The sequence below is a fragment of the Aotus nancymaae genome, unplaced genomic scaffold, assembly GCF_030222135.1.
Source record: "Aotus nancymaae isolate 86718 unplaced genomic scaffold, 86718_ANA_hifiasm-v0.15.2.pri h1tg000015l_0, whole genome shotgun sequence".
Classification (NCBI taxonomy): domain Eukaryota; kingdom Metazoa; phylum Chordata; class Mammalia; order Primates; family Aotidae; genus Aotus; species Aotus nancymaae.
This window is the reverse complement of record NW_026988426.1, coordinates 5946103-5956180: the sequence shown is the minus strand read 5'-3', so window position 1 is coordinate 5956180 and position 10078 is coordinate 5946103. Positions and strand designations below refer to the sequence as shown.

At 37.0% G+C, this 10078-nt stretch overlaps 1 non-coding gene across 1 annotated transcript; it reads right to left on the bottom strand.

Annotated features, from left to right (window-relative positions):
- Window positions 1–4536: 4536 nt before the first annotated feature.
- On the bottom strand, window positions 4537–4639 carry LOC135275132 (U6 spliceosomal RNA). Its single transcript, XR_010342849.1, has one exon. It is a non-coding gene; the product is annotated as a U6 spliceosomal RNA (small nuclear RNA).
- Window positions 4640–10078: the final 5439 nt, after the last annotated feature.

Below are 10078 nucleotides of genomic sequence, written 5' to 3'. Positions count from 1 at the left end.
ACTTTTGTTGGTATCTTTTGTTAGTGTCTTTAGAGAATTCCTCTTGGACTGAATAGATTCTCTAGGGAAGACTCCTTCCATTTTCTGCTTGGTTATTAACTGTTTTTACTATTTCTTCCTCTGTTTTCTCTAACTTACTATTTCCAACTTGCTGTGGGCTAGGGAATCAGGAAAAAGAAAAAAAAACTTATTAGGACAGTTTCAAAGTAGAACAATTAGGTTCTGAGTGACAGCCTAAGGGATTGGCCTGTGCATAAAATGCTTTAACATGTGGAACTTATGGCATTTATTTTGGTGACCCAGGAGCACGTTTTTTGTTGATTTTGTGCTCCTGACTGTGTTGTGGAAACGTGATTTATTCATACAACAGAATTCGAAGTAAAAGTATTAATGCAAATTGTTCTAGAGTATTTGTTTTTCCTAATCCATTTCAGTTGATCCACTGTGTGTACTTTTCCAGTTGATTATAAATTGATTTGTTGACTAATTTGTTCTAGTTACTGGTTCATAATTATAATAATCTTCTTTTCTTTTTTGAAGTATGTGCAGTATTTTGGACTTTTTCCAATTATGATGGACTACTAGTATGTACTTGCAAGTAATGGGAGACTATATTTTACAAATATTTCTTACTCTTGATGTTCTCTAAGATTCATATTATGAGCCCTTATTGACTTACAGACATTTGGAAATTTAATTATTTGATTCTTATCCTTATTCTTGCTTAATGTTTTACCTCCTAAACCAAAGGTGTTTATTCTTTAGACCTTCATATATTTAACAGTTGGATTTCCAATGACAGGCAAACTTTTAACAAAAATTGCAATTACATATAAGCTCACTGCCATTTGATTTCTATGATTAAAAATGCTAATGTTATAAGTAGAGTTTAGTCAATCACTATATTAGACAAACCTATGTGTTAGAAATTCAGGTGTACACAAGACTTATTAATTGGGGCTTCTTCAAAGAATTTTGACATTATTAGTAAAATACTTTTTCAAAATGTTTCCAAGGATGATTTTTAATAGCACCCCTAATGTTTTTAAAGCATGATTGCATGTACAAAATTGGAATTTATATACATTGTCAGAACCATATATTTTGCATAAGTATATAGTTATATTTTTAAATTTTAAAAATATTTAAAATTTTATTTTGACAATTTTATATGTTAATGGGTGCAGTGTGATATTTTGCTATGTGTTTACAATGTGGAATGATTATATCAGGCTAATTAACACATTTCTTACATGTGAGAGGGCTGTTTTTTAGAAATCGGTTCAGCTTTTGATTTTCTGAATGACCTTGACCAAATTGTTTACTTGTTCTGTAACATACTTTTCTTGGCCGTAAAGGTGAGATGAAAATGTTACTGCTGATCTAATCAAATGACTTTGATATTATAGGGATTAATTAACTGTTTGTCAAATATTTTGTTGTTCTTAGAGTTGGAATTACCTACATCCGTGATGTTATCATTAATATTATGTATTATGTTTTATGTTCACAGTGGACTAGACTAATGGTGGTATTGTATTAGTTGATGTTTTTGGTTTCTTTTAATTAAAATTGTATGGAGACATTGGTATACTTACTGCAATCTTGTCCTCCTCTGCAAATGGCAAGTGAGTATTATCACAAAATATTTAAATTATACATAATTTCAAGGTTCTTTTTTTTTTTCTTTTTTTTTTTTATTGCATTTTAGGTTTTGGGGTACATGTGAAAATCATGCAAGGTTGTTGCTTAGGTGCATACGTGGCAGTGTGATTTGCTGCCTTCCTCCCCTTCACCTATATCTGGCATTTCTCCCCATGCTATCCCTCTCCAACTCCCCACCCCACCATCCCCCAACTCCCCCCCAACAGACCCCAGTATATAGTGCTCCCCTCCCTGTGTCCATGTGTTCTCATTGTTCAACACCCACCTATGAGTGAGAACATGTGGTGTTTGATTTTGTGTTCTTGTGTCAGTTTGCTGAGAATGATGGTTTCCAGGTTCATCCATGTCCCTACAAAGGACGCGAACTCATCGTTTTTGATGGCTGCATAATATTCCATGGTGTATATGTGCCACATTTTTCCTGTCCAGTCTATCATCGGTGGGCATTTGGGTTGGTTCCAGGTCTTTGCTATTGTAAACTGTGCTGCAATGAACATTCGTGTGCATGTGTCCTTATAGTATAACGATTTGTAATCCTTTGGATATATACCGAGTAATGGGATTGCTGGGTCAAATGGAATTTCTATTTCTAGGTCCTTGAGGAATCGCCACACTGTTTTCCACAATGGTTGAACTAATTTACACTCCCACCAACAGTGTAAAAGTGTTCCTATTTCTCCACATCCTCTCCAGCATCTGTTGTCTCCAGATTTTTTAATGATTGCCATTCTAACTGGCGTGAGATGGTATCTCAATGTAGTTTTGATTTGCATTTCCCTAATGACCAGTGATGATGAGCATTTTTTCATATGCTTGTTGACCTCATGTATGTCTTCTTTTGTAAAATACCTGTTCATATCCTTCGCCCATTTTTTAATGGGCTTGTTTGTTTTTTTCTTGTAAATCTGTTTTAGCTCGTTGTAAATTCTGGATATCAGCCCTTTGTCAGACGGGTAGGCTGCAAAAATTTTTTCCTATTCTGTTGGTTGCCGATTCACTCTATTGACTGTTTCTTTCGCCGTGCAGAAGCTGTGGAGTTTGATCAGGTCCCATTTGTCTATTTTGGCTTTTGTAGCCAATGCTTTTGGTGTTTTGGTCATAAAGTGCTTGCCTACGCCTATGTCCTGAATGGTTTTGCCTAGGTTTTCTTCTAGGGTTTTTATGGTGTTAGGTCTTATGTTTAAGTCTTTAATCCATCTGGAGTCAATTTTAGTGTAAGGTGTCAGGAAAGGGTCGAGTTTCTGCTTTCTGCATATGGCTAGCCAGTTTTCCCAACACCACTTATTGAACAGGGATTCCTTTCCCCATTGCTTGTTTTTGTCGGGTTTGTCAAAGATCGGGTGGTTGTAGATATGTTGTGTCGCCTGCGACGCCTCTGTTCTGTTCCATTGGTCTATATCTCTGTTTTGGTACCAGTACCATGCTGTTTTGATTACTGTAGCCTTGTAGTATAGTTTGATATCCGGTAGTGTGATGCCTCCTGCTTTGTTCTTTTTGCTTAGAATTGACTTGGCTATGCGGGCTCTCTTTTGGTTCCATATGAAGTTTAAGGTGGTTTTTTCCAGTTCTGTGAAGAAGGTCATTGGTAGCTTGATGGGGATAGCGTTGAATCTGTAAATTACTTTGGGCAGTATGGCCATTTTCATGATATTGATTCTTCCTATCCATGAACATGGAATGTTTCTCCATCTGTTTGTGTCCTCTCTTATTTCGTTGAGCAGTGGTTTGTGGTTCTCCTTGAAGAGGTCCTTTATGTTCCTTGTTAGTTGTATTCCTAGATATTTTATTCTCTTTGTAGCAATTGTGAATGGCAGTTCGTTCTTGATTTGGCTCTCTTTAAGTCTGTTATTGGTGTATAGAAATGCTTGTGATTTTTGCACATTGATTTTGTATCCTGAGACTTTGCTGAAGTTGCTTACCAGTTTCAGGAGATTTTGGGCTGAGATGATGGGGTCTTCTAGATATACAATCATGTCGTCTGCAAATAGAGACAATTTGACTTCCTCCTTTCCTAATTGAATACCCTTTATTTCCTTTTCTTGCCTGATTGCTCTGGCTAGAACTTCCAGTACTATATTGAATAGGAGTGGTGACAGAGGGCATCCTTGTCTAGTGCCAGATTTCAAAGGGAATGCTTCCAGTTTTTGCCCATTCAGTATGATATTGGCTGTTGGTTTGTCATAAATAGCTTTTATTATTTTGAGATACATTCCATCGATACCTAGTTTATTGAGAGTTTTTAGCATAAAGGGCTGTTGGATTTTGTCGAAGGCCTTCTCTGCATCAATTGAGATAATCATGTGGTTTTTGTCTTTGGTTCTGTTTATGTGGTGAATTACATTTATAGACTTGTGTATATTGAACCATCCTTGCATCCCCGGGATGAATCCTACTTGATCATGGTGGATAAGCTTTTTGATGTGCTGTTGCAATCGGCTTGCCAGTATTTTATTGAAGATTTTTGCATCTATGTTCATCATGGATATTGGCCCGTAGTTTTCTTTTCTTGTTGAGCCTCTGCCGGGTTTTGGTATTAGGATGATGTTGGTCTCATAAAATGATTTGGGAAGGATTCCCTCTTTTTGGATTATTTGGAATAGTTTCAGTAGGAATGGTACCAGTTCCTCTTTGTATGTCTGGTAGAATTCTGCTGTGAACCCATCTGGACCTGGGCTTTTTTTGGGTGGTAGGCTCTTAATTGCTGCCTCCACTTCAGCCTTTGTTATTGGTCTATTCAGGGTTTCGACTTCTTCCTGGTTTAGGCTTGGGAGGAGGCAACTGTCCAGGAATTTATCCATTTCTTCCCGATTTTCTAGTTTATGTGCATAGAGTTGCTTGTAATAATCTCTGATGATGGTTTGAATTTCTGTGGAATCTGTGGTGATATCCCCTTTATCATTTTTTATTGCATCTATTCATGCTAATCTTCTCTGTATCGTTCCAATTTTAGTATATGTGCTGCCGAAGCGAGCACCATAATTTCAAGGTTCTTTAGAACTTGTCAACTCCATGGAAACAGAAGAAGTAAAAAATCAGTGATTAAAACTCAGGAATCTCTCAGCATTCCTATTTGGAAGAACTGGATTATTTGCTTATGGTATTTGTAATATTTCAAAAAGATTCCTTTTTAATCGGTGATAATTGAATCTTGTCAGGCACCATGCACAGTTGTGAACATTCCACAAGTTAAGAAAACAACTTCAGGTGGGGTGTGGTGGCTCATGCCTATAATGTCAACAGGTTGAGAGGCCAAGGCAGGAGGATCGCTTGAGCCCATGAGTTTGAGGCCAGTCTGGGCAACATAGTGAGACCCTTCCTCTACAAAAAATTTAAAAATTAGCCAGTCGTGATGGTGTTACTTATAGTCCTAGCTACTCAGTAGGCCAAGGTGAGAGGATCACTGGAGACCAGGGGTTTGAGGCTTTGGTGTGTTATGACCATGCCACCTGGGTTACAGAGTGAGACTTCATATCTTAAAAAAACAAAACAAAATGTATTTATAGTATCATTAATAAGAATTATATACTTAATAAATTTTTAAAATTTCAAGACTAGTACACTGAACATTTTAAAATATTGTTAAAAGAAATAGAAGAGCTAAGTAAATGGAAAGGTATGACATATGTATGGATTGGAAGACTTAATAATGTTAAAATATGTAGATCAAACACAATTCATATCGAAATCCCAGCTCGATTCTGTTGTTGTTGTTGCTGCAGAATTTGACCAGCTGATCCTAAAACCACATAATATTAATACAGGGGACCCAGAATGACCCAACAATATTGAAAAAGACGATCAAAGTTGGAGGACTCACACTTTCCAATTTCAAACTTATTTTAAAGCCACCGTAATCAAGATGCTGTGGTACTGGCATAAAGAAAGACATATACATTGGAATAGAATTGAGAGTCCAGAAATCTTTGCATTTATAGTCAATTGATTTTCAAGAATAATACTATTGAGACAGTTAAACTGGGTAAGAATAGTCTTGTCAGCAAATTGTGCTAGGACAACTGGTTATCTACAAGAAAAGCATGTTTAGATCCCTACCTCATACTATATGCAGAAATTAACTCAGAGTGCGTTATAGCTAAAACTATGAAACTCTCAGAGGAAAACATCTGAGTAAATTTTCATTACCTTGAATTTCTTAGCAGTGGTTTCTTAGACATTATACTAAAAGCACAAACAACAAAAGGAGAAAAAAAAATCTCATACTTGGCTGGGGGAATGTAAAATGGTACAGCCATTTTGGAAAACAGTTTGGCAGCTCCTCAAAATATTAAAATACAATTAACATATTACCTAGCAATTCTACTCCTAGTTATGTGCCCAAGAAAAATGAAAACATACATACCTGCAAAAACTAGTATACAAATGTAATGCAGATATGCAGTCAATAAATCAAATATATAAAATGTCCATTGCTGATACAACTCCTGATGTTTCATTTGGTTCTTTTTCTATATGGTAAGCCCCCTAGAGTATTGGAAAAAAAATCCTTAAAAAATATAGGTTGTATGTGCTTTGTCAGAATAAAGTAGGAATGTTTTATAATCTCTTTTGGGTCAGTGTACTGTTTTAAAGTATAACCTATGATATTTGTTTTTTCTTGATCTTTAATTTCTTTTTGATCTGGGGTTTACAATACACATCTATAATTTATTGTTCAACTGACTGAGACTGGATTTCACTCTGTCACCCAGTTTAGAGTGCAGTTGCATGATCAGAGGTAACTGCAGCCTCAAACCCTTTGGCTCAAGCAATCCAATCCTCCTGCCTCTGCCTCCCAAGTAGATAAGACTACAGGTGCATGTCACATCTGGTCAGTTTTTAAAATCTTTTTGCAGGGATGGGGTCTCACTCTGTTGCTTCAACTGGTTACAAACTCCTGGGCTCAATCAGACCTCTCGCCTAGGCCTTCCAAAGTGCTAATGAAGATAGGTGTGAGCCACTGCACTTGGCCTAAATAATATATCTCTTCACATAAAATAAAATATTATTAAAATAGGATATAGTTGGCCCTTGAAAACATGGGTTTGAACTGCATAGGTCCACTTATATGGTGATTTTTTTCAATAAATAAACTCAGCCCTCTTTGTGGGTTCTGCATCCACAACCAAAAGTGGCTCAAAAATACAGTATTTCTGAGATGCAAAACCTGCAGATGTGGAGGACTGACCTTTTGAGTATGCACATTCTGCAGGGCCAACTGCAAGGCTTGAGTATGCCTGGATTTAGTAGCCATGGAAGGTCCTGGAACCAATCCCCTGTGGATGCCAAGGGAAGACTGTTACTTTTATTTCTTTCTCCCTGCCCCTTGTGCAATTAGTCTTATGCATTTTATATTTATTTTTTGTTTGTTATAAGCTCTATAATACATTTTTATTTTTGCTTTTAACTGTCAGTTTTCTCTTAAGTTTAAAAATAAAAAATTTCATGTGTGTATACCCACATTTACCATTCATGGTGTTCTTTATTTCTTTTTGTAGTTGCAGGTTTTCATCTGACAACACTTTCTCTTTGCCAAAAGAATTTCTTGTAGTTTTTCTTGCAGTTCATATCTTCTGACAGCTAGTTCTCTCAGCTTTTGTTTGCTTGAAAAAAGTTTGGTTCTATTTTTGAATGATATTTTCATTGTATGTAGGCAGGGTGATAGTTTTATCTTTTCCTGAACTTTGAAGATGTTCTTCTATTGTATTCTGGCTTACATTGTATCTGATGAAAAATCAGTAATAACTCTTACCTTTTCCCCATGTAATTTGTACTTTTCTCCCTCTGACTGCTTCTATTTATCACTAGTTTTTAGGAATTTCATTATCATGTGTGTTGTTATATTTTCTTTGTTTTTATTCTCTTTTGGGTTTGATCTTTTAAATATATGGTTTTATGTTTTTGTAAAATATAGTTTGCCAAATTTTAAACATTCTATTTTCAAATGCTTTACTCTCTTGACTCTGATGACTGATGTACTCTGGTAACATGCATATTATATTGTTTGCTGTTTTCCCTGTTTACTGAGAGTGTTTATTTCTTACAGTCTTCCTCCCCCTGCTCCCTATGCTTCAGTTTTTGTAGTTGCTCTTGCAACTTGTCTTCAGATTTACTGATCTTTTCTTCCCCTATGTTCATATACATTTAAGTGTATCCAGGGACTATTCTAGTTTAGGTGTTGTGTTTTTCAACTCCAGGTGTTTGCCTTTTTCCTGTACTTTATTTAAATACATTGTATGTCTTGTTTTTGTTTAAATAAACATACAAATGTTTGTTCATTTGAATTCCTTCCTTATTAATTCCATCATCTCTATCATTGCTGTATTTTTTTTATATAGCCTGCTTTTTCTCTTGGTTAAGGGCTGCGTTTTCCTTTAGAAGGTATTTGTTTTTATTTTTGTGGAAGCTACCTTACAAGTCTATCAACTTGATCTCTTCAAGCCTGGGTTTTGAGTTTTGTTTGGTGGGTGAATTGTGTATTTTCATAGGGATTGTTTAGCCCTAATCCTGACACCTGGTCTTCTAGAGTTTCTATTGAATGCCATAGGTGTTTACTGAAGTTCCAGTGGGACTCTGATGTCTTCCAACACTGTGTGTACTTCAGCGGTTATCCAGCTTTGTTCTCTCTGGCAGTTGTTTGTGTTGTCTTTTGAAATCTCACCCTACACATGTGCCGCTTAGTATTCCGATAAAAAAACAAGGGGACCTGTATGTGGTTTTCTGGACCTCTTTCTCTGTAGAGCTCCTTCTGTTTTTGTATTCTCCCTTCAAATTGCTCTGATCTCTATGTACTCATCTAACAAGACCAGTGTGCTTTTTTGGGGTACCTATCCCCTACAGCATGGTCCAGTAAATGCTCAGGAATAACAGTCTAGTGTTTATCAACACTTGTTTCCCATATTCTTCTTTCCAGTTGTTGACTGCAGGAAGGCTGTTCTAGTGCTAGTTACTCCACAATGGCTGACAGTCCCCTTTATATTATTATTCAACCTATTATTTTTTAGTCCATTAATGCAGAAACGTTTCCATCCTGTATTCACATTCCAGAACAAAGCCTGACACATTGTAAGTGCTTAGTAACTATTTGCTGAGTGCTGTATGCAGTAGATTATCTCTCCCTTTCTCCTGCGTGGTCAATTTCTCCTTCAGTTCGGACTCCTTCCAATTAGCATTTAAATATGTATTAGTATCCACCTTGTATAAAACAGTCATATCTGGACTTGCCTTTATCTAATTCCCAACCTGCTTCAGTCTTGCTTTCATCTAGCAGTTCCATTGCAATGGCATTTTCAAGTGTTATTCATGACTCCCCTATGGCTTAGACCTATCTCAGTCTTAATCTCCCTTGATTCCTGCTGACATTTGACACTGCTGACTGTCCTGGAATTCTCTTTTCCCTGACTTTCCTGACACCATATCTTCTACTTATTTTCCTTCTGGCTGTCCCTTTGTCTGGCTTCTGTTTCTGTGACCAGGCATTAACGGCTGGTGATAATTAGGGTGTTGTCCATCGTCCGTGTCTGTTCTACCTACTGTTGCCTTGAAATCTCGTGCACTTTCAACCTTAGATTACCATCCAGAAGCTGGTGTTTTCCAAAAATATGTATTTTTTCTGGTTTGAGATTCATGTGGACAACTGGCCGTTGACTTCTCCATCCCTGAAGCTCTCAAAAGTATGCCCCAAATTAAGTTAATCATTACTCTCTGACATCATCATTCTTCTTCTTTTTTTTTTTAAGAGACAGACTCTTGCTCTGTTGCCCAGGCTGGAGTGTAGTGGTGTGATCTTGGCTCACTGCAATCTCAGCCTCCTGGGTTCAAGTGATTCTCCTGCCTCAGCCTCTTGAGTAGCTGGGATTATTGGCGCCCACCACCATGCCCAGATAATTTTTGTATTTTCGTAGAGACAGTGTTTCACCATGTTGGCCAGGCTGGTCTCAAACTCCTGACCTCAAGAGATTCATTTGCCTCGGCCTCCCAAAGTGCTGGGATTACAGGTGTGAGCCACCATGCCCGGCCCTACATGATCATTCTTGAGATTGCAATTTAGATAGCTCTAATTTCAAGAGACCTTTCCTGATTCTCCAAAGTGTTCTGTACATTTTCCATCTAAACACTTTTAGCCCTAGTATTGAAAGTGCCTTGTAGTGCATTGGTGTTGCCCTACACCTGCTTATTTCCCTCATTGGGCATGAAATTCTTTGAAGGCAGGAATGGCTGCTATTAGTAGGTGCTCAATAAGTATTTGTGGATGGATACATGAAGGAATGAATGAGGTTATAGGAAGTGACTATTTTATTCAATGTAGGATTTAGTTTGTTCTTCTACTCTTAAAGGATAAACGTATCTGCACTGTTTTATTAGAACGTTCTAGTAATATCTGTGGCAGTGATGGTGGATCACAGCAGGTAGGCAG